The sequence below is a fragment of the Petaurus breviceps genome, unplaced genomic scaffold (genome assembly GCF_028583685.1).
Source record: "Petaurus breviceps papuanus isolate PSGF00001 unplaced genomic scaffold, PetGlider_PUasm1.0 67, whole genome shotgun sequence".
Classification (NCBI taxonomy): Eukaryota; Metazoa; Chordata; class Mammalia; order Diprotodontia; family Petauridae; genus Petaurus; species Petaurus breviceps.
Genome location: NW_027186446.1, coordinates 1,236,002 through 1,260,432, shown reverse-complemented (window position 1 = coordinate 1,260,432; position 24,431 = coordinate 1,236,002). Strand labels below are relative to the sequence as shown.

Here is a 24,431-nt window from a genome sequence, read left to right as displayed (position 1 = left end):
AGATGGGAAATGGAGCAACTTGTGTAAAAAAAATTACAAGAATTCAATCCCAGATTCCCTGACTCCACATCTAGTGCATTTCCCTATTATAGTAGGCTACATTAATTAAACATAAGGATTCATCAAGCTAGAATAATACATAAGTGTGTAATGTGCTTTTTTCCTTTGAGTTGCATAACACTTTGAAACAGTAAGTACAAGTAGTAAGATTCCCATTTTAAAGAAAGAAACTGAGGTTCAGAAGTCAATGGAAATAGCAGACCCACTGACTCCTGTTCCAGTGCTCTTTCCATTACACTGGAGAAATATTCTGTTTCCATCTAGGCACTATTAAAAAATAAAGAGAATACAATAACTATGTTTAAGTAGTGTATCATCTAAATAACAAACACGATGAATTATCTAGTGCCAGTTCTGCCTGGTAACTCTTCTTCATTATTTATTTTAAAAAATTTAACTTTTGAGAAATTTATTTAACCATCCAGGGAATTTTTATTTAAAATGAAAAAAAAAACATAAAAACCTATTTGTGTGCTTGACAGCAGCAATGAGAGATAAAGCAAGATGGGTCATTCCTAGAATGCAAAATACTTGAGCTAAGGGGAGAATTAGAATTATCTAGTTCAAAATGCTTTACTTCACAGAAGAGGAAACTGAGGCTTAGAAAGGTTTTTTAACTTATCTAGAGTGACAGAGCTAATTAATGACAGGCACAGAATCAGATTTGCCGACTAAAGTTTACTGCTTCTTTTTTCCCCCAACGTATTGGCTTCATATGTATAAAACTGGACTAAGTAATCAGGGAGATGTTGAAGCTGAATCTGAAGATTTGCAATTAAGCCTTGGTTCTCATACTGCCTGGCTGTGTGACCTTGCCCAAGTTTCCTTACCTCTCTCAGTCAGTTTCTTCATCTGTAAAATAGAGATAATAAAGCTTGCACTATCTTTCTCACAAGTGTCTTGTAAGGAAAGGCTTGGTAAACTATAAAATGCTCGAGGAGTGGAAGCTATAAATTATTTTCACTATTATTCTCCACTCTGTAGCTATGGACATAAATTATGAAAAAAAAAAGCTAGGGCATAAAGAGGGAGGAAAGAGAGGAGTCACAACAAATAGGCAAAGATAAAGAATGAGACAGAGCTTTCTCCTTCCATCTAAAGATGGAGGGGGCATATGTATTGAACCCCTTTTCTGGACCTTGGTTTCTTTGAATGCTATAAAGAATAGGAGATTTGGATTTAGAAGGCCAAGCTTTCATACCCAGCTCTCTCCACTGATTACTATGTGACTTTTATAAAGTCTCTTTATTCTTCTAACCCTCATTTGTAAAATGGAGATAATAAAATTTGCAATACTCACACTGTAGGTTTGTTGTTGGGATCAAATGAGACCTATAAATACTCATGTAGTCTATAAATAATATAATGTAGTCTATAAATACTATATGAACACAAGCTATTGTCAAGCTATTGGTTATAAAATGGAGTCAATATATTTTTTTGTCCGATCTGCCTTCCTTCTTCCATAGGATTGTTTCAATCAAGCAATAAATATGTATTGAATGTCTTTAAGCTGGGTCATATGTGCTGTGAGTTATACAGAGATGAATAAGCCAGTCTATGCCCTCAAGGAACTTCGCAGCCGGCAGGGGAGCTATCATGTGGAAAACAGAGTCCAAGCTTGCACTTAGCTTTTGGATTTCAGAGGGAGATCACTGAGGATTGCAGTGATCAGGACAAACCTGAGAATGTACTTTAAAAAGTTAAAAGATATGTGCAAATGTGATGGTGATTTCAAGGTTAGCATCCTGACTGTAATCATAGCACAAATTCACCCAAAGGGCTGGGAAGGGAGTGGGGGGAGTTGCTACAAAGAGATAATATTTATTTCCATGCTCTGCCAAAGGACTGGATTCATCATTCCAGTGGTGGTTGACAAGTAGCACTCTTGCTACCACACACAGTCATGCACACACATGTGCACATATACATGCATGGGCCTGCAACATGTGAATGACACTAAGAAGTCAGTGAAGAAGATTGGGTAGGTTGGATAACCATGGAGAAAAGACAGCCTGGGTTGTGAGGGAGGACATTAATGTGGCTTTAACTTTTGCTCTCCCCCAAGTCCATTAAAGCCAGAAAAAAAATTAAAAAGCTGAGGGCTTTGAAGAGGGTATGATAGGAGTGGGGAACTCGGAGGAAAGTCCTTCCCACTGTGTAGAAAACTGATTGTAACCACAAAGGTTGCAAGCTCCCTTAACAGAGAACTATACCCAGGGAATGCCTCCCTATGGTGAAAATAGTGCTTGACTTGGATTCACTGGATTCAGGAGTGGAATTTGGAAGGGATCTCAGCTTCCTTCTTGTCCAAAACATACACTAAAGGAATCTTCATTATGACACAGACAAAAAGTAGGCATTCTCTGCTTAAAGACCTTCAAAGAAAGGGAACCAGCACTAATTTCCTTGTCTGAATAGATCTAATGGAGAGAGTTCTTTTTCCCTGATGAATTTCAGTTGGCCTCTGCAATCTGCTCCTAGTTCTGCTCTCTGGAGACAAATAGAACAGATCTAAACTTTTCTCCACATGACAGCCATTTAACATCTTGAAGACAGCTACGCTGTTCTTCCTTGAGTCTTTTCTTCAGGCTGAACATGTCCAGTTTCTTTAACTAATCCTAACATGACATAGACTCATAACTGATCACCATCCTGGGTCATCTCCTCTGGATACACACTAGCTAAGAATCGAAGTTCTTGTTAAACCATGGCAACCAGAACTGAACAGAACATTATAGATGAAGTCTGATGAAGGAATTAGTGGACCTAATACTTCCCTATTCCTGGAAGCCATACATGTCTTAATGTAGTTCAAGGTCACAAGTATTTTTTTTTGACAACTACATCACACTACTAACTCATATTGAGTTTACAATCCACTAAAACCCTGAGATCTTTTTACAGAGAAACCACTATCTAGTAATGCTTCCAGTATCTTGTACAGAGGAAGATGAATTTTTGTCCTCAAGTTGCAGGCCAACCCTGACTCAAGCCAAGTTCAAGTCTAGGTTTAGAAGGAAAGAAGACACTAATCGACCATATAATAGTTAACAAAATGATGTTTACTTAGCCAGAGTTTGGAAAACATTTTCAGTAAAGTGAGAGCATTGATACAGTTGGGTGAAACTACCCTGGTTCTGTGTTGGCCAGCTGGTTGATTAGTAAAAGGCCTGAGTAAAGAAGTCATAATTCCTCATCTACTATCTATTAAATCTAGGCTACAAGGAAGCTATGCCAGTGGTCTATACCTTAGTCTATGGGGTCAGTTAAGGAAAAGTTTTCCAAGTCTATGTGCTAGCACACTAGGAAAAAATGACCATCACAAAACTGATAAAACTTTGAATTTGTTCCATTGAATTTTATCTTACTGGAGATTAAATGCTCACTGTTTTACTCTGACACACTCCATTTGGATACTAGTTCTGACATTCTTCACAATTTTGCATCATATAGGAATTTGATGAACATGTATTCTATGCCTTAAGATATTAATAAAATGTCAGATGGCATAGGGCCAAGCACAGATCCTTGAGAGACTCCACAGAAGCAACATAGACTCTTCTGTTACATTGACAATACATGATTCACAACTCTACCAAACAGCTCCAAATCCCCATAAATTGTATTATCAACTAACCAATATCTCTGCATGTTCTTAACAAGAATAGTCTGAAATATTTTATCAAAAATATTTTTTAAAGTCTGGCTTAAAAATATAGCCAAATCTCCCTCCCCCATCAACTTCTTTAGCAACCCTATCAAAATAGGAAATGAGGCAAATAATATAATATCACTTCTTCTTGATGAAGCCAGACTTGTTCTTTAGAATCACTATTTCACTTTCTTTCTTTCTTTTTTTTTAAGCAATTGGGGTTAAGTAACTTGCTCAAGGTTATACAGCCAGTTATTTCTGTGTGTGGTGCTGAGTATCTGAGCCCGGGATTCAATCTCCAGGTCCTCCCGACACTGGAGCCGGTGCTCTTACTCACTGTGCTACCTGGCCGCCCCTACTATTTCACTTTCTAAATATCTTCCAAACATCTCTTTAATGATCTGTTTTAGAATTTAGACAGGAATTGAAATCAAGTTCACTGACTTTAGTTTGTAGACTGTTCTCTTCCCTTGTTTTAAAATTTGGGTTTTTTTTCCTTTTTTTTTTTTTTGCCAAATTTTCCTTTTTATTATTATGAACTTAACAAATGTGAGAATCTCTACACACACACAAAAAGATTGCATATGAAAATGCAAATCTCCATTATGTCTATTATATTGCTTTTATGTAACAAAACTACAAATACAACACAATAGTTCTGAAATTATCCTCTTATCTGTGTCTATATCTTCATTCTGTTCTCTTCTGTGAATTTTTAACCTGTGCCTCTACATGTATTTTTGCATTTTTTCATTATTTTTCTAAAATAACCCTTTTATAGCTCTATTGATATCATATTGAATCTGTATTAATTTAGGTAGCATTGTCATTTTGGTAATAATTTAATAATTAAATTCTATATGTTGGTGAAATGCTTTATAGTTGCATATGCATAGCTTCTCTGTTTCTTGATAGACTCTTGGACATTTTATACATTCTGCAATTTTTTAAAAATGAATTTCTTTTTCCATCTTTTCCTGCTGAGTTTTGTTGGAGAGATACCAAATGGCTAATGATTGTGTGAGTTTATTTTATATAGCCAGTTACCAAGATGAAGTCATTATTGTTTCAATGAATTTTAGTTCAGTTTTAATATTTTCTCATTAAAACATTGTGATCTGCAAAAGGTAATCATTTTGGTTCCATATTTTTCACTTATTCCCTCATTTTGTTTTTGCCTTATTGCTATAAGTAACATTTATTTCTAATACTATATCAAATAGTGGTGATGATGCATATCCTTGTAGAAGTGGTCAAATATATTTTTTTCATTTATGTGGAGTTTTTATTTTGCCATAATTATTGTAATATTGAACAAACTTTGTATTCTTGAGATAAAGCCCAGCTAGTCATGGTGTATAATCATTTTAATATGTTGTATCCTCTTTTCTAATATTTTATTTAATATTTTTGTATTGATATTCTTTAGAATATTATTCTATAGTTTTCTTTCCTTTCTTTATATCTCCATGGTTTAGGTATGAAAGCCATATTTGTTCCATAAAAAGAACTTGGGGTGGTTCTTTCTTTTCTTGTTTTAGTAAATAATTTATGTAATGCTGAAGTTAATTATTCATTGATTATTTAATATTAACTTATAAGTCTGTTTAGTCCTGGATGACTTTTTCTTGAGAGTTTATTAATAGCTATTTTATTTTTTCTGATATATTAGTAAAATTTCTATTTCTTATTCTTTAATCTACATATTTTATTCTTTTGTGAATATTCTACTCCCACTCCATAATTGTCAGAGATCTATCACATCTAACGTTGCTAAAATTCTGTTCAGGTGCTTAAATACTTTCAATATTTTTTTGTTGAATCTCTTTAGTTCTGAAAGAGGGATGTTGATGTCCCTGAATTTGTTCTAAAGTTTCTTATCATATGATAATGTGACTGATTTTTGTTTGACCCATTCTATTTTTCCTGATAATCCATTACTTGGGTAATGATTTCTACCTTCTGTTCTAAACTGTTCATCCTCCTTCTACTTTTCCCTTTTATCTCATTTATTTCTTTAAAAAAAACTCTTACTTAACTTCTTCCAGGTATTCTTGCAGTCCTGTGGTCATTTTTTTTTCTTCTGAGGCTTTACCTCTACTTGTTCTTCTTCTGGGTTTACCTTTTCCCAGTATCTTAATTCAGTGGTTTTTTTTTTCCAATTTGTTTAGTATTAATCCTATTTACTTGTATCTCCAGCCATCAATTCCTTAGTTGGGTTTTCATGCCAGACTTTGCCCCTTCATGCACCCTTGCATGGCAGAATTATGTCTTATTTGGTTTTATTTTACATTTGAAGGTTTTCTGAGACTGGCTGCTACCTCTTCTGCTATTTCTGGGCTCAGAGGTCTAACAAACTTCAGGCTTCTCTATAGTATTAGAGCTTCAGGTTTCAAGACCCAACAGATTAATTCAAATCAAAGTTCTTAATGTTCCCTTGAAGCATACGTAACCAAAACATCAAAGGTTTCCAGCCTTCTAGGGCATTCACAGTCATATCAGGTATCAGATCCTCCTAGATTACTGGACAAAACATTGGAATGCTTCAGGCCTTTTTACCTAGGCATACTTGGTGCCTACCTGGTGGCATCCTTCTCCTAGAGCTTTAGGGTTCTGGTTTTCATTCTATGTAGTAGTGGGAGATACTTTTTGGATTTCTTGATCATCATTCTATGTGGTGCCCTTCTTGATTTTTGATTGAGTATATGAGAGAAAGCTGATTCTCATGTAATTTTTTTTACATTACCATCTGAACCTGTAATTTTCCTCAAATCTTGTGACATTTCTCTATTTTCCATGATGTTTCAAAGTGATAGTGGGAATTGATAATTAATTAATTAAATTATGAAATGGGGAAGGCACACCTGTTTTTTTTTTGAGGACTCACCAGGAAAGGCAGTGGGAAGACTGCAATCACACTTTAATCAAGTATAGAGGGTGTAAAGGGGCAGAGGAAGGCACATAGAGTATAGAGATGTGTTATATAGAGTGGAACAGAGGCAGTGTGTGGACAGGGAATGTGGTAGTCAAAGAAGACAGTCAGTGTGGGAAAGAGGATGGGGAGGAAGAAAGGCACAGTGAATCACTCATGTAGCCTTGGATAAAGTTAGGAGTACTCAGTAATTTGGATTCAATAGAGATAGGAGAGGGCTCAGAGAGAAGGTGCTTAAGGCCTCATTTTTATAGGACTTTTTGGGGGAAACAGACTGACTTTTATCTGTGTCACCTTCAGGTTAATTCATTAACATATTCAAATCATCTCAAAGTTGTCATTAAAACTTTAAAGTTAACGTATCTGTGTCATCTCAAAGTTAACAGCGCCATTTGGTGTTCTGCTGGTCTTGCTATAGATGTCTGGAACTTATCTGAGATTTAAGTGTCATAGGACCAAAAGGCCCAGGCAACAAGGTCTTGATTGCTTCCCCTGATTTGGCACATATTGAAGGATGTGATTTTTGGTTAATATATAGACAGCTAGTAAATTGTGCTACTTTGATAATTGGCATGTTTTGTATGTGGCTCCTAGGTTCCCCTTTGTAATCTTATTTCTCACTATTGCTACTTTAAATTAGTTACTTATAAACTTCCTTCATATACTGACTACAAGGGAGGTGGGATGGTGAGAGGGACCAGAACAAGATACAATTTTAACACACAATGGATCAACAATCACATTGGCCAGTTATTTCCATGCTGGAAGATGTACTTCATTCAGGGTCAGATGGTGACTTGAATTAATCTTGGGCAACTAAGTGCTCTCTTGTATTTCTTTACTTAATCCTATAGGTATGGTCCTATAGTCTAGAGCTGGAAGAGAAAAGGTCATTTAATCCAACCTCCCTTATTATACAAAAAAGAAAATTGAGATACCTGAAAGACAGGTGACTTACCCAATGGCACATAAGTGATAAGCATCAACACAGTATTTGAGTCCAGATATTCCGACTCCAAAGTCAATGTTCTCTTCACTGTATGATACCAGTTACAAGTGATTTTTCCACTGCAAATGGCATTCTCCTTGGCAAGGGAAACAAGAATTGGGTAATTTTGCTTTCTGTTTGTTGTCTCTTATGCCATCCACCTCTACCAATGGTTCTGTCTTTTCCATGATACTTTTTTTCTCCCACTATAGTTCCCAAATACCTCTTTTGGTGTCCTTAGCTTTTCTTGACAACCTTATCTCATTCTGAGCTCTTGTTTTCTTGACTGTTGTTGCAGGACCATTCCATAATCTTATATTAATCCTGTTACTTGGTCTTGTTTCCATCTTCTATATTTCTTTTTCAAATCCAGGTTACTTGCTAAGTTCCCTGGGTGTTTGCATTGGTCTCTTCAGGCAAATTCCATTTTTCCCTATTGGGATTATTTTCATTTCTGTCTTTAAGATTTCTCATCCTTGAGCATTTCCTATCCCTACTGGGTTGATTTTCCCTTTTACATTTTACCCTGAGATCCTACCTATATTCCCTTTGAGGTTTTTAGCATCTTCTTTCCCAAAATCTGAGGTGCACATCAGATCATACTTAGATTTTCTTTCCTCTCACAAAAACTCTAGAAGGGAGTGGTCACTTCCTCCATAGTGCCCATAATTTTCATTTCCTCCCTATAAGAATCAGATCTAAAAGACAATTTTCCCTTGTTCATACCTGTACCTTGAGAAGAATGAAAGTGTCTCTAAGGAAAGTCAAGATGTCATTAATCTGCTTTTGTTAAAGAGAGACAGAGAACTGATGTCTAGATAATCGAAGTCCCCCATGACTACTCCATCATATCTTTGTGCCAGGTTTGGGATTTGTTGCCCAAACTCTTCATCTATTTATTATTTTTGTCCATTTTGCCTGTAGCATATACTTCGATGACAAAGTTATTTCTTTGTCCTTCATTGACCACTTAAATACTCTCCATCATGCTTATCCCTTCTTGCTCTTGGATTTTCTTGTGTGAATACATATTTTAAATATACAATAGTATTTCACACTCACATACACACATCTTTTGTCTATCCTATTTCTTTTGAATAAGATATGTCCATCTGGAGCCATGGTCTAGTCATGGGTTTCATCCAAATGCATGTTAGTAAATGTTTAACAATTGTCAGTCAAAAAAAAATGAACACATACCACATTTTTAAGTTTAATCTGTCAAATTAACATTTTCTCATTCAGTTTCTTAAGTCTAGACAATCAACAAAACAATAAATAAAGTCTTGATTTGCAGTGTTTTCTTGGATATAAATACTCTCACTGAAAGTTTAACAATCAGCTCTGAAGAGCAGGTTGTTGCTTGCCCTGGCACACTCCTGGTTTCATTCCACCATGTGTCAGTGATATCTATGAGGTCAATTTTGTGTCCTTGCATTTGAACCACTAGTTCCTCTTGTTTGTCAATAAAACTGAATGTTTGTGTATGGACATTTGAGATGGAGAATTTTACTACTGATTCCTTCCTTTTTTCTGTGTCTCTTGTGAACTTCTAGGTATGTCAGTTGCTATTTTCCTTCCTTCTTTGTAACTATTCTCCATGAGTTCTTGAATAGGCTCTCTTCTTCCTATCTGTGTGTCCTTTGGATAAGTCATTTAATGTCCCTAGTCCTTAGTTCCTTCAAAATGAGGAAATTCAGAAGTCAGGCTAAGTGACCTCAGAGACCCCTTCTAGCTCAAGAGCAATTATCTTGTACAACACAGATTTTATTTAAAATATTTTTATTTAGGAAGATTTTTGGACTGGATGGGATGAGTCAAAAGATCTGAATTCAAATCTCCACTCTTTCACTTACTCCAAGTTGTAATTATAGATGAGTTATTTAGCCTCTCTAGACTTCAGTTTATTCTGTGAAATGAGGGAGTTGGAATGGTCACATAGGTGAAGGAGAGTAATATATACTAATGCTAAGGAAAAATGGAATCAGGTACTGAAGAGCTTTAAATGCAAGACAGTTGTTTATATTTTATTTTTGAAATAATAGGGAACACTGGAATTACTGAGAAGTGGGGGGTGACATGTTCAAACTTGAATTCTAGGAATATCACTTTAGCTTCTAGGTGGAAGGTATATTGGAACAATGAAAGACATGAGAAATGAGTCAGAAAGAACAATTAGAAGGCTATTACAAGAGACCAAGAGAGGAGCAATGAGGAAGCCTGCACTGGGAAATGGCTGTGTAAGTGGAGAAAAGAGGCTTGTGAAGAGTAATGTAGAGGTGGTAATTCCAAGATTTAGCAAGTGATTTGCTACATAGGTTGTGAAAGTACAAGGAGTCAAGGATAATACACAAATGTGAACCTGGGTGACTAGAAACCTGGTGACTTTGAAGAGAACTATTTCAGTTGAGTGGTGGTTGAATACAGATTGCAGAGGGCTTTAGAGGGGAGAAAGTGAAAATAACTAATGTAGACAGCTTTTTTCAAGTAATTTAGGTAAGAAAGGAAGGAGAGATATAAAATTATAGCAAGGATGGTAGGATCTATTTATTTTTAAGTATTGAAAGAGATTTGTTAGTATCTGTAGCCAGGAAGGAAGTACCCAAGAGATCATGACATATAAAAGATGCTATGGAGAGTTTTGTTTTTTGTTTTTTTTTTTTTTGCTGGAGAAGATGGGAAAAGATAGGTTCAAAGATAAATACAGAAAGATTAACCTTTCTGAAGTGGAGAGCTGTTTCTCCACCGTAGAATTGAGTAAAGGAGATAGTAAAGAATAATGTCAAGAAGCTGTGAGATGAGGAGAAGAGAAGAGAATAGCTTCAATTTTCTGGATACTGAGACTACAACAGCAGAGAGGGCCAGGAGATGGGGGACAATGAGAGACTTGGAAAGAGTAAAGAAGGTTTGAAACAGTCCCTGTGCTGAGTTGAATAGAGAATCAATTAAGATTGAGATAGCTGGTTTTGGGGAGTAGAGGCTGCAGTAGACAATGAACAGGGCTTGGGGACAGGAATATCTGAGTTCAAATACTGCCTCAGAGACTTATCAGGGCAACCCTGGGTGAGTTATATAACTTCTCTCAGTATCAGTTTCTATAAAATGATGATAATAATAGCACCAACTTCATAAGGCTATTGTGAAGATCAAATGAGATAACATATATAAAGTGATTTTCAAGACTTAAAGATCTATATAAATGCTAGTGATGATAATGATGTGATGATGATAAGGAGGTGAAGGATAATGGAGTAAAAGGATTGGCTTGATTCAGTGGGGCTCAATTGAGATTAGATAACCTAAATTTGTAGTGTAGAGTCAGTGTGATTATGTGATTTCCTCTAGCAGCAATCACATGGGGTGGGTGGGAGAAAAATACTGGTGCTGGGAATAATGCAATGCTGTGGTTTGGCAAGGCATGAGTAATAATAGAAATGGAATTTAGGGCCTCTAGAATAGAGGATGATGTAGACTGGAACTGGTTAACTAAAGTGTAGAGTCTGTGAAGTGAGGAGAGTATAGTCTGAGCAGGAGTAATGGCCTGGTAAAGTATTAATGGGTAAAGGGATTGAAAGTGATAGGGAGGGGCAGTTAGGTATACAGTGGAGTGAGAACCAGACCTGGAGTCAGTTGAAATCTGACCTTAGACACTTGCTAGCTGTGTGACCCTGGGCAAGTCACTTAACCTTGATTGTCAAGAGAGGAAAGTCTTAGGGCAAAATGAAATTAAAATTAAGGCTAGTAAATATAATATCAGAGTTCTTGATTATGGAATTAGAATACTCATGGGCCTTGGAAAAATCAAGCGTGTGACCATCCTTATGTGTACATAAGGTAAAATGAAGTAGTCCATGGGAACTGGACAGATTGAGGAATTGAAAGGTTAGGGTGTTTAAGGAAAAATCAACATATATGTCAAAGTCCCTGAGTATAGGGACACAAATTGGGGGTGAGAGGGAGAACCTGAGCTAGACATTGGTCTTGTTGAGAAATAAGGTAGAATGTCCTGGGTTTCAGCTAGATAACAGCCATCAGGATCTAGATTGGGAAATCTGAATAAAGTTAACCTCAAAATGAGAGGTTACTGAGTAATGTCTTGAAGTGGCAATGTGGAGTAGGTAATATTCTGTTTCCCCCTTTTGGAAAAATTAATCAATTACATTGTATGAGAGAAGGTAAAACTCGTGCTGGAAAAAGTGGTCAGGGATGCAGTGTCATCAAAGGGATCTAGGTCTCTGTGAGATCCAAAAGATGGAGTATGAGAGGAAGAGGTCTAAAATAACAGGAAATTTGTTGGATCTTTTTAACTTTATTAGACCTACAGTCTTGCAGCTTTTCTATGTGCAAGTTCTTGCTTGGCTAACAGAATTTTCTAGCGTTTATTTTGGCCCCCATAAAGTTTTCATGGCCATCTCTGTGAGTTACAGTTTCAAGTCAGTTGACTCCAACCTGCTTTGTGACGACAACTTGAGCTCACAGTCTTGTGACATCCAAAGGTTGCCTAATAACAAAATGCCTTTGTTCTCCCCACGAAAGCATGCATCAAGAATCAAAGAAGCAAGAAAAAAGGGAATGTTCCAAGCTATTACTGTAACAATCCAATTACAATGCCTATCAAACTTAACTTCACAGGTTATAGCTCCTAATTGCCTGACAAAAATTGACACTTCAGTCGCAACAGCATAATATAATCAGAGTCCAAATTAAATTTGATCGTGGGTAGAAAACGATGCTATCATTCGGTGGCATGGAAACAGGAGATCAACTAGCATGATATCAGGGATCAGAAATGAAAATTATTCATTAATGGCAATGGTTTTCTGATAATGGAAATGACACAGTTCAGACGGCTTCGTAAAAACACTATTAATTAAAAAGATGATAGACCTAACAAGCCATAGAAACTAATAGGAGTTTTATTTTTTATTTTTTTTGGTAGGAAGGGGTAGGAAGAGTGCTTGTTAAGGTGAAGGATGACAATGTTTAAGACCAGAAGTTTGCCTACTTCCGTAGAAAGTATTCCATTGATGATGGACTGAGTTCATTGGCTCTCACACTAAGCAGCTTTCTCGAGGGGACTATGGTTGAGGAACATAAAAAATGTCTGAGGCCATAATATGGCAATGCAGTAAGTGCATATAGTGCGAGCTATAAAAACAGAAGGACCTAATCCATAAAAAGGGGGGAAAGGATGCACAAGGGATTTTTTGCATACTGTAAGAAAACAAGTAGAAAGAGAACTGGGTTTTGGTAGTTATTTTTTTTTCTCTCATCTTCTATTCACAACTAAGGATCAGAATCAAAAAGGCACAGAGGTACCAGGAGACACTGGCATATTCGGGGAAGCCCAAATTCCAGCTGTAAGTCTTCCTCCCTATTACATTCCCAGCTGTGTATATTTTTATGTGCCCCTTAGGAATTTCTAGTGATTCACTGAAAGAATATCTCTTCCACTGTATGTGCCTGTCATAGCATTGTTTCTTACATACAGATTTTAAAGAACATGAAGATTTTAAGAAAGCAATTCAAAGTTTAGGTTTTGCCTTTGCATACCCTTTCCCAACCAATCTAGTGTCACCTTGTCCAAGACTGTATGTGTGTATATACGTATGTCTGCATATGCATGTGTCTGTATACATATATGTATGTATATATACACACACATGTATATATACATTTATGGTTATGTATAATGAATATATGAACAAATATATAGCAATATATACATAAATAGTAAATACTATACATTGTAGGAAATCAACTATAGCCTATCCATACTCATATGTTCATAGTTTTAGACCCGAAAGGAACTTTAGAAAATAGAATACAGAATTTTCAAGATGGAAGGGAACTTAAAATTCATAAAATAATAGGACATAAAAGGTAGAAGGACCTTAAAATCATAGAACATTGATTGTTGGAACTGGCAGGAGCTTTAGAATCATAGAATGGAGAATGTTGAGAGTTATAAGGGACCTGGTAGGTCATCTAATATATTGTCCTCATTTTAAATACAAGGAAAATGAGGAGCAGAGAGGAGAAATAACTAGTTGATTTTTTAAGTGAATAAACCTCTAAGTGGATTGTCATCCTAAGTTGGAAGTATAGTTGTTATTCTAGAAATATGAGATTAGGAAATAATTGTTTACCAATTAGCTATTCATTTTTTGTGGGCTAAAACTAAGATGGTGTTGATGTAAAGGACTGCACATCAGCAACTTCTATGTAACATACAGTCTAAGTTGACTAGGGCATTCACAAATCAAGCAGTCAGAAAGCTAGCATGTTTCAGAGGCCAGACTTGAACCTAGATTTTCCTCTCTCCAAAACCAGTTTTAAATCTACTATTCCATATTGCCCCTTCCGAAAGGTATCAATTAACACATATGGACATCTTTCAAGCAGATGTTGGATATGAGTACTTGTTGCGTAGTGAAGTTCTACTATATGGCAGACACTGATGGAGAAGATGAAGGCAGACAAAGAGATATATGGCATAATCTCTGCCATTTGGGAATGTGCAGTCTGTATTGCCAATGTGAGGTCCATAGCAGCCACTATGAATATTCATGTGTATTTCCAGGTTAAATTCACAAAATATAAATAGCTCCCTTCCCCAAAGGCAAAACCAAAATGTTTATTCAGATACCAGAAAGCCAATTCCATAATGGTAACAAAGAAGGTTATACACATTACCAATCCAGGGAACACTGACATCCCCAAGCCTTTCCTCAGTTAGACCTCCCCACAAACAAGCTCCCTTAGGCAAAATTCCTCCCTCTCTCACTCATTCTAGCTGCTCTGCCTCACTCTTTCTTCCTGTTCCTCCCTTTCCGCTCTACCCATTTGGCAAGCTCCTCCCACCATGGGCTCCATGAGACTCAAGTTCCCTATAACTCAGGCAACATCACATCAGTCAGCTGGGCCCAAGCTCAAAGTGGGTTACATAGGTCCATTAATGGCAGGAAATTTCCCTTTCCTTTGACATTACACAGTCATATACACACATATACACACACACGCAAGGTATACATGCACAGAAAGAAAACTGACTATAATCAAATATGCAGATGAATGTGTGATCTCATCAATTTGAGAGTTTTACCCAGTGATGCAAACTGCAACCTATTCATGCCCATCTATTCTGTGGTGCCCTAGTCAATATCTTTATATTAGTTAGGCAATGTACTTGCTAGAGTCCTTCCTCAATTACTCTTACCATTGCAGAAATTGCAGTGGTATGGCAAGAGTGCAGAACTCTGGCTGGCTGTCATACCACCACAGGACCAGCTCATATTCTCTTTTCACTAATCATTTCTTTGATGACATCTTTTACTTGTGTCCTTCAAAGTTTCTTTTTGATTTTATGCTACTTCAGTATTACAGACCTGCCAAGATTGCTGAAGATGAGAAAAGAATGAATTGTTCATGATCAGTATCAATTTTCAGTGCTCCCACACCCTACTTCCTCTGCTAGATATAATACCCAGACATACTTGTGACCATTTTCACCTTCCCCATCAGCTCAAACAATTCATGGGCAAGATCTAGGTGTTAGATTAACAATTAGAACTATTTCAAAGTGATATGCCTTGTGAAGGAATGCTTCCATTCTCAGGATATCTTTCAAGGAGATGTTGGATGAGTATTTGTTGCATATGTCATAGATGGAATTGATGTATTGTACAGGTAGTTGAGCTAAATGGCCTCTGAAGTTCCTTCTAACTCCTGAGATTCTGATTTTTCCTTCTTGTAAATCTATATGCATAAGTTTTCTAGCTACACCTTATGGAACATCTAAGCCATCTCCTGTGATGTATATATGAAAAAATGGAGCCACAGAGAAGGAAAAATAACTTGCCCAAGGTCCCAGAGACCATAAATTGCAGAGCCAAGAAATGAGGCCATGTTATTCTGAGTCCAAATCGTTCTTTGTTACTGGGGGATGGGGTGGGTTTCCTACCTCATCATAAAGCTTATAGGAGGTCTTTTTTTTTGTTCCTAATACTCTGTATCACTTTCAAATTTTGTTTCTAGGATCAAAGTTATTTCTTAAATTTCATATGATACCAACTGAAAACAACAACAATAAAACTACAAAAAAAATGTAGCTAATAATATAGCTAACATGTTTAGGAGATAATGAATTGACTAGTCTAGTTGCTACAGAGACTATCATTCATTAGAGGCAGAAAACTAGAATGGATAGACTATAAGTATAATCAGCAAACCTATCCCTAATCTTTGGTTTAGGGATATAGTTTCCAGAACAAGACTTGTTTTGCTTGACCTCAGATAGCAGAACTAGAAACAATATGTGTAAATTGCAAAGAGACAAATTTAGGCCTGATTTAAGTAAATTTTCCCAATAACTAGAGTAATCCAAGAGTGTGATGGGCTACCTTGGAATGGAGTCCTCAGGCAAATACTGGAGGATCACTTATCATTTATATTATGAGTTGGGGATGAGATTCTCATTCAAATATAAGATAGACTATGTGACCTCTGAGGTCCTTTCAGTTTTGATGTGGTGATTTCATGAAAGTTATACAGACCATATCTAAAAGGTTGTGTGCAGTTCTGAACACCACATTTTAGGTAAGACATTGACAAAAAGGAACACATTCGAATAAAGACAACCAGAATGGGGAAGGGACCAGAGACTGCCATAAAAGATCAATTGAAAGAATTTTGGATGTATAGCCAACATAAAAGAAAACTCCAGAAGGTTGCTATGGTTGTCTTCAAATATTTGAGGGGGTCTTCAATGGAAGACCCATTAGATATCTTGCTAAATGCAAGAGGCACAACTAGAAGCAAAGGGTAGAAGCTGTAGAGGAAGAGATTTTAACTCATAAGAAAATGTTTTGGGACTATCCAAAAAGAGAATGCATTGTATCAGAAAGTCATGGGTCTCCCATCACTGGAAAATTTTCAAGTAGAATCTTATTAAGCATGTTGCAGAGTATATTCTTTTTTTATAATATGGGAGAAGCTAATTGATCACCAAGCTTCCTTCCAATTCTGTGATTCTGTGTTTCTCTGAGTCTTCATTTCAAATACCTTAAAGCCCTAAAGAGAAAAACATCAAGCACCCCATAAGCTACTGAATATTCTCTACTTTTTCTTTCTTTTTTTTGTTCTTAAAAACGTTTCAATGACAGAATTTTCTGTGTATACTTTGGATCGAGCTTACCTTCTTAGAGACTCTTGTTTGGTAAAGCAGATCAGAGTATTGCTGAGAGTGCTGGACCTCAATTCAGGAAGATAGATACCACCACTGACACCAATCATGTTACCAAAGGCAAGACCTCCAACTTCTTGGTGACTTAGGTAACTAAAATGTGTATATTAAGTTTATAGATGGCAATAATACAGGGCAAACTATGACCTGTGGGTTAAATCTTGCCTGGCTACTCTTTTGCTATGGACAACAAACCATTCTTAATTCAGGATCAATGCAAAAATACATCCTGGGCCAGATTTGGTTCAAGGGCTATAGCTTGTTGACCCCTATACTAAACTAATAAAATCAGAAATGAGTCACTAGGAGTAGGATTAGGAATAAACTGGCATGGCATTCTTTTGATATGAGTTTCAGTAAGAAGTATCAGAATATCCCAAGGTTTGTCTCAGAGGGAACACACAGGCATGAAATAAGCAGTATTAAAAAAGAAAATTGTGGACTTCCTCTTAACAGGGTTGTTGTTCAATAGTCAAGCTGGACGTTTTGAAAGTTGAACGTCTCATTTTACTAATCCTATTCCTTGGATGAGAAGAAGTTTCTGTACCACTCAAGAAAAACCTGCTAATAGGGGCACAGATACTCAGATGCTTATTGCTTGATCTCTGGGATGGACTTGGAAATAATAAGTTCCATCCATGCATAAGCTAGGGACCATCTCAGGCAAACAGAGATACCTACACAAGTTAGTCCATTTACATCACCATTCAGTTTCTTGAATTCAATCCTGCAAGATAAGCTTTCTTCATTTCTCCCCTAAATAAGATTTTCTGTCCCATCTTCCTACTCGATGGGCAAGTCTCTTTGTAAACAAGCACTGATGGAGGCTATATATTTTTAAAAAGAGCTCCAAGTTCTTCAAGTAGCTAGATGTAGAAGGATATTATAAAAGATTTCCATATTAGAAATAATTATTTTACCTCAATGATTTTAAGAATGACAATGTGGAAGGAAGGCCATTTGCCATGCATCTAAGAAACTAGCAGAAGCACATTGACATGTCTGTATTTAGTTCCCTTCTGTTGCTTCCTCTTGAGATGAAGATAACCTTGAGGTCTTGAAGGTTATACTCATGCATTGTAAGCCCAGGCAGATCTTTTATAGGCCCAGGCATCAGATTGTTTGCCTGTAATCCAAGACCCAGCCTAGCTAAGAGTTTGGAGGTACCCATCACCAAAGGGTTGCTCACCAGGGCATATAATTTGAGGGGATCATATAAATGAAGGAAACTTTCTGTTGGAAATATGGAGGGTGTGTAGTCTGTGCCAGTGAAGGTAATACCCACTCTACTTAAGTCAGAGATCTTTTGAAAGATATAATAATAGTATACTATACAATGGAGTTAAAGGATTAACTGAGATGTGCTTTTGCAGAGACTGAGGACCATTCCTGGGATATTCTCCCATCTCCTCTCAATCTCTTAAAGTTTTAGCTCTCCTCAAGTCTCAGCTCAAAGGCTAACTCCTAAACTAGGTCTTTTTCTACTCCCCCCACCTCCTGAATTAATTTGATATTTCCTTTGTAAATGTTTTGCATGTACTTACTGATGTACTTACTTAGGTCAGAGGTTTCTAACCTTTTCTCTCTCATGGACAACTTTGGCAGTGTGGTGAAACATATGGACCCCTCCCCAGAATAAAATCTTTAAATTCATAAAGTAAAATATATTATATTGCCTAAAAACTCCTACTCTAGTGTAATGTAAGCCCCTTCAGAGTATGCATTATTTCACTTTTGTTTGTGTATGATACTTTATACATCGTAGATGCTTGATAACTATTTATTCAATTAGATTGAATTAAACAAGAGACATGTGGAAAAAAGTTCTAAAAAGGCTAAAATTCCTTGTAGAGGATAGGGTTTGAGAAATGCTAGCAGATAAACTGTCAGATCATTATCAATTAAAGCCTGGAGGATGCCTAATCTGGTGAGTAAGAATAAAGGTTAAACCATATTATTGAAGATCAATGCCATTAACTAAATTATTTAACTTTTGCAACCTGTTGCAAAATATAACCAGAAAAATAACCAAAGAAGTTATGGATAATTAAGGTATTGAAATATTACACATTGGTTGTTGTCCTTCATTCTTAAAGATGACCAAAATGACACCATTATATTGGGGTCAGGGTACATTATGTCTGACTGAGGCTGATCAGACCAATATGACCTTGCAAGTCTTTATCACAAGTTGGACACATTGATTATAATTAACATTTGGAGTGGAGGTGTCTCTAAATTTGCATTTCTCACATTTCTTTTGAGCTATCTAATTCTGCTTTGCTCACAGTGTACAACACCTTCTTTAATGTGGGGCAGTCCTATACCAATGTTTCCCATGTTCCACAATTGATTCCAAAGTTCTTGAGAGAGAGAGACCTTGACAGTGTCTTTATGCTATCAGCATAAAACTCAATGTCATCTGCCATCTTACTGAGTCAAGAATCCTGCATTTAAGTTTTACTTGGACTTTACTTTTGGTGGAATTAAATGCAGCCTTCTTAGAGATAGATCAACTATCATGCTGGTAGACCCTTTGGAGTTCTCATTTTCATTTGGCAGCTTCTTAATTTCCCCATCATTTTCATCAAACCAATCTTGATGTTTGCAAGTGATCTGGCCCAGATGAGTAAATGCACTGCTTTATACCAAATCTCTGAAAGCTACCCACTGTTTTTTCTGCTACACTGTTGTCAACTATTTGTTGACTCAGCTTTCCCTCTAAGTTAGCAACAAATTGTTTGGTCTCCAAGAAGTGCTCTAGTCCATTGACATTAAGTCTTCTGGTAGTTGTCTTGCTTTGCAGTTGTTGCTTTTCTTAAATATAAATATTTGGTTTGGAGAAGATAAGTCTATGATCAGTCCAGCACCCTGTGCCACACATTGCCTTGGTTACTCTCACATCCTGTCGCTTCTTACAGTGACACAGTCATTAAATTCTAATGTTTGCCTCAAAGGTGCATCCATGAAGTTTTATTGCATTTAAGGTAAATAGAAGACAGTGACAAGAAGATCATGAGGAGCACAAGCCTTCAGTAGTAGGTGACCATTACTGTTGCTGTTTCCAACTCCATTCTTCCCAAGGACTTGCTGCCATATCTGATCATCTGTGCCTATTTTGACTTTAAAGTCACCCAGAATTATAAGCTTGTCCTCTTTTGGCATATTAATGATGAAGTTCTCCAGGTCTTCATAAAATTTTTCTTTGACCTCATCAGGGTTTGTCATATTGAGAGCATGCACCCTGATGATGGTGGCATGACACTTTCCTGCAAGTTGCAATCACATTGTTATGATTCTGTCATTCACTCCTTTTGGTAGGCATACAAGCTTGTTGACTAGATTAGCTTTGATTGCAAAACCTATGCCAGCTTGACGGCATTCCCCATCACTGTGATCACTCTAGAAAAAAATGTATCCAATTCCAACTTCAGTAAACTGACCTTAATTTGACAGTCTTGTATCACTAGGGGCTGCTGTTCGGATGGGATACCTACTGAGTTCTCTCACAAGTACTGTTTGTCTTTTAGGTCTACTGGATTTTGTGTTTTCCATAAGCCTCCACACATTCCATGTACCAATGGTGAGTGAAATCACACATTGCATTAAATATGTAGTATAGAGATGTAACCACTAAATTCAATGTAATCACCTCTAATCCCCTGAATCATGCAAAAACAGTTCTTACAAGTCTTAATAACATATTAATAGTACTTAGTATGGGTGCTTATATTTTCCATTTTTGTTCAACACTCAGTCAACCAGTAGGCATGTAACTGAGCATTAACTCTGTGAAAGACCCTATGGTAGGTTCTGGAGATATGAAAAATTATAAGATACAATTGTTGCCTCAAAGATTTTAGTTTATATTACCATAATAAAGAAGCAGGGCAATTGAGCTGTGGGCCAGTCAAGCAGTAGATCTTTTCACTAATGATGATGAGGGAACCAGACTCTCTTTTTTTCTTAGATTACCTATAGCCAGACTCTACAAGGAAGACAAGTCTAGTCATGTGGACCAGTATTTGTATTCTGGTCTTCGTATTGTAGTTCTGATTTATTTGCCAAGAAAAAGAGATTCAGGTGAGAGCTCTGTGTCCAAACAGGGTAGCCATGGGGGAATCTGATTTCTCAGGTGGTTTTCCCTGTGTTTCTAATTTGTGTTCAATTGTGTAATGTGTGTCCCTGAGAATAATTTTGTGAACTGGCCCAGAATGTAAGTTTCTGAAAGTCTTGGGCACAGGATACAGGACAAGGCTGGTCAGTAATGGCGCTCTATTGCCTGGTCAGCAGCAGCACATCCTTGGCAATATCTCTAAGTCCTACTCTATTCTCCTGAGCCAGAGGTTGTGGAACCATTGAAGTCAGAAGTAGCAGTGCCTTAACAACTGGGGAGACACAACAGACACAGTAATTACTAACAGAACAAGGCAATTTGTGCTAAGTGACAAATGAGTGGGTGCGTTCTGGGCCTACTGTGGCACAGATGCAGCTGAATGAGGATGGGGCATTGTTAGCCTGCTCTTGCCATAAAATGGAACTATACCAGTCTGACATTTGTGTGAAATGAACTCATTCACTGAGACCTGGTATTGCTCCTTCTGCAGTGTTACCTGAATTACCCCAGGTAGACATCCCTCCTTCTGACAAGCTTTGAATTACTGCCCTGAACTCCACCTTGCCTTATGGATTTGTTTACTTAGTGACTTGGCCCCAAGAATAGCATTTTTATCTCTTATCTCTCCGTATATTGTCTGCCTTGAACTATGTTAATTATCTGTAATGATATGTGTGGTTAGTCCCATTCCCATAAGGATCCTAACCCTTATAGTTGTAGACAGTTTACATCTCAAGAGATATACATTCAATCACACAATTGTAGAAGAACTTGAATGCCTGGCCATGGAGTTTAGATTTTTATTTTGTAAGTAGCAACACTGAGAGAAATCTCTACAGATAAAATTGATATAATTCAAGTGTTTTGGTTCAATAAAAATAAGAATCCAGAGTTTTTTCCCTATTGTTATAGGAAGTGGGACAGATTACTATATAAAGAATAGCTATCCCACTCTCCACAGCAGCTATTCTAAACCTTTTATTTTCCTTCCTCAAATTTCCCCTGGTTTCCCCTCCCTGCACTTTCTTAACTGATAACTTTGCTTCATATTTTATAGAAAAAAAGTAAGACCACTGATATGAGTTCCCTCTTCTCCTTTATTCCACATCTCCTGTCACTCAGATGCTGTTTGCCATGATCTCCTCATTCATCCATGTCTCACATGATGGGACTCAATTCTTACGAAGTTTAATCCCTCTACTTGCTCAAGCAATCCCATTCCATATCCTCAAACAGATTGCCCCCCTATCATCCCAACTCTTTCACTTATTTTCAATCACTCCCTGTTTTACTAGTTCATTGTTTACTGCCTACAAAGATATCCATATTTCCACAAAGGCAAACAAATACATAGAAAACAAGTTGTATACAAGAAAAATAAACTAACAGAGGGAAGACACTAGAATTAAGAAGAGTTGAGGAAAGTATCTTCTAAAAGATGGCATTTTAATTGGGACTTAAAGAAATCCAGGGAGATCAGTAGTTGGAACAGAGGAGGGAGAGAATTCTGTGCATGGGGGACAGAGAAAATGCCCAGTGTAAAGAGATGGAGTGTCTTGTTCATGAAACAACCAGGCCAGTATAACATGATCAAAGAATTCATGTAGGAGAGTTAGATATAAGAAAATAGGAATAGTAAGAAAGGGCTAGGTTATGAAGGGCTTTGAATCCCAAACACAGCATTTTGGATTTGATCCTGAAGTTAATAAGGAGTCACTGGAATTTATTGAATGGGAGCGGGGGGGGGGGTGATATGATCAGACCTGCACTTTAGGAAAATCATCACTATGGGTGACTGGATTAAGAGTGGAGAGAGATTTGAGACATGCAGTCTAGACCAATAAGCCTGAAAAAGCCCTCACTTGATCCTTCAATCCCTAATAACAGATCATCCTGTATCTCCTCTGCCCTTTGTAGCTGAACTCACAAAGGTCATCTAAAATAGACTGCAGCTCTTTTTTTTTCCTGTCACTCTCTTCTTAATCCCTAACAGTCTAGCTTCTGACTTCCTTCCTTCCACTCAACTGTTCTTGACAAAGTTACTGATGATCTCTTAGTTGCCACATCACAGTGGCCTTTTCTCAATACTTATTTTCCTTGATTTCTGTACAACCTTTGAAATTGTTGGTCACCTTCTCTTCCTCGATACCCTCTTCTCTCTAGATTTTCTGGACAACACTCTCCTCTGGTTCTCCTCCTACCTATCTGACCACTCCTCTTTTTTGCTAGATCCTTCCCCAGATCAGACTCTCTAACAATAAGTATCCCTCAGGTTTCTGTCCTAGCCTCCCCATCTTCTCCCTCTATATTGCTTCACTTGGCAATCCCATCAGCTTTCATAGATTTACTCTATGTTAATGATTCTCAAATCTACCTATCCTGCCCCAGATTCTCTGATGACCTCCAACTTCACATCTCCAACTGCTTTTCAGATATTTCCAAGTGGATTGTCCAATTGACATCTTAAACTCATTATTTCCAAAATGGAATTCATTATCTTTCCCCCTAAAACTTCACCACCTATGCCACTTTCTCTATTACTATAAATGGAAATACCATCCTCCTCTTATCTCAGGCTCATGACGTAAGAGTCATCCTGGCTTCCTCACTATCTCACTCCCCCATATCCAATTTGTTGCCTAGACCCTTTTTGCAACATCTCCCCAATCCTCCCCCTTCTCTCCTTTGCCAGGCTAATGCAAGCCCTTATTACCTCATTTCTGTGTTATTATAATAGTCTGATTGTGAGTCTGCCTGCCTCAGGTTTCTCTCCCTACTCTAGATAATACTTTATTCAGTTAGAAAAGTGATTTTCCTAAAGCACAAGCCCAAGCATATCACCCCTACTCAGTAAACTCCAGTGGCTCCCTATTGCCACCAGGATCAAACACAAGATGCTCTGTTTGGCATTAAAAGTCCTTTATAACCTAGTACCTTCTTACCATTCCAGGCTTACACCTTATTCCTCATTATGTGATCCCAAGACACTGACTTCCTGGTTGTTCCATGAGCAAGACACTCCATCTTTCGGCTCCAGGCACTTTTTTCTTGCCGTCCCCCATGCCTGGAATGTTCTTCCTCCTCCACTCCAGCTACTGACCCCCTTGACTTTCTTTAATCTCAGTCAAAATTCCATCTTTTACTGGAAGCTTTCCCTAATCCCTCTTAATTCTAGCGCCTTCCCTCCGCTAGTTATTTCCTGTTTGTCTTGTGTGTAGCTTGCCTTAGTTGTCTTTCTGTGCATTTTGTCTCCCCGTCTGAAGTTCCTTGAAGGCAGGAGCGGTGTTGTCTGTTTTACTTTCCTCTGTATCCCTAGCATGTAGCACAGGGCCTAACACATAGTAGGCACAATATGTATTGATTAATTAGTTCTATTATTCTTCCTTAATGCCTCTGCTCAAAAGCCGTCAGTGATTTCCCGCTACTTTGCCCACC

The 24,431-nt window shown here is 37.3% G+C and overlaps 1 long non-coding RNA gene across 1 annotated transcript in view; it reads right to left on the bottom strand.

The window, feature by feature from the left end:
* The window catches only part of LOC138173905 (uncharacterized), a 121,834-nt gene that overhangs the window by 27,527 nt on the left and 69,876 nt on the right, over nt 1-24,431 (bottom strand). Inside the window, exon 3 of the long non-coding RNA XR_011171570.1 lies at nt 7,606-7,732. This is a non-coding gene — a long non-coding RNA (uncharacterized lncRNA). The remainder of the gene's footprint in view (nt 1-7,605; nt 7,733-24,431) is intronic.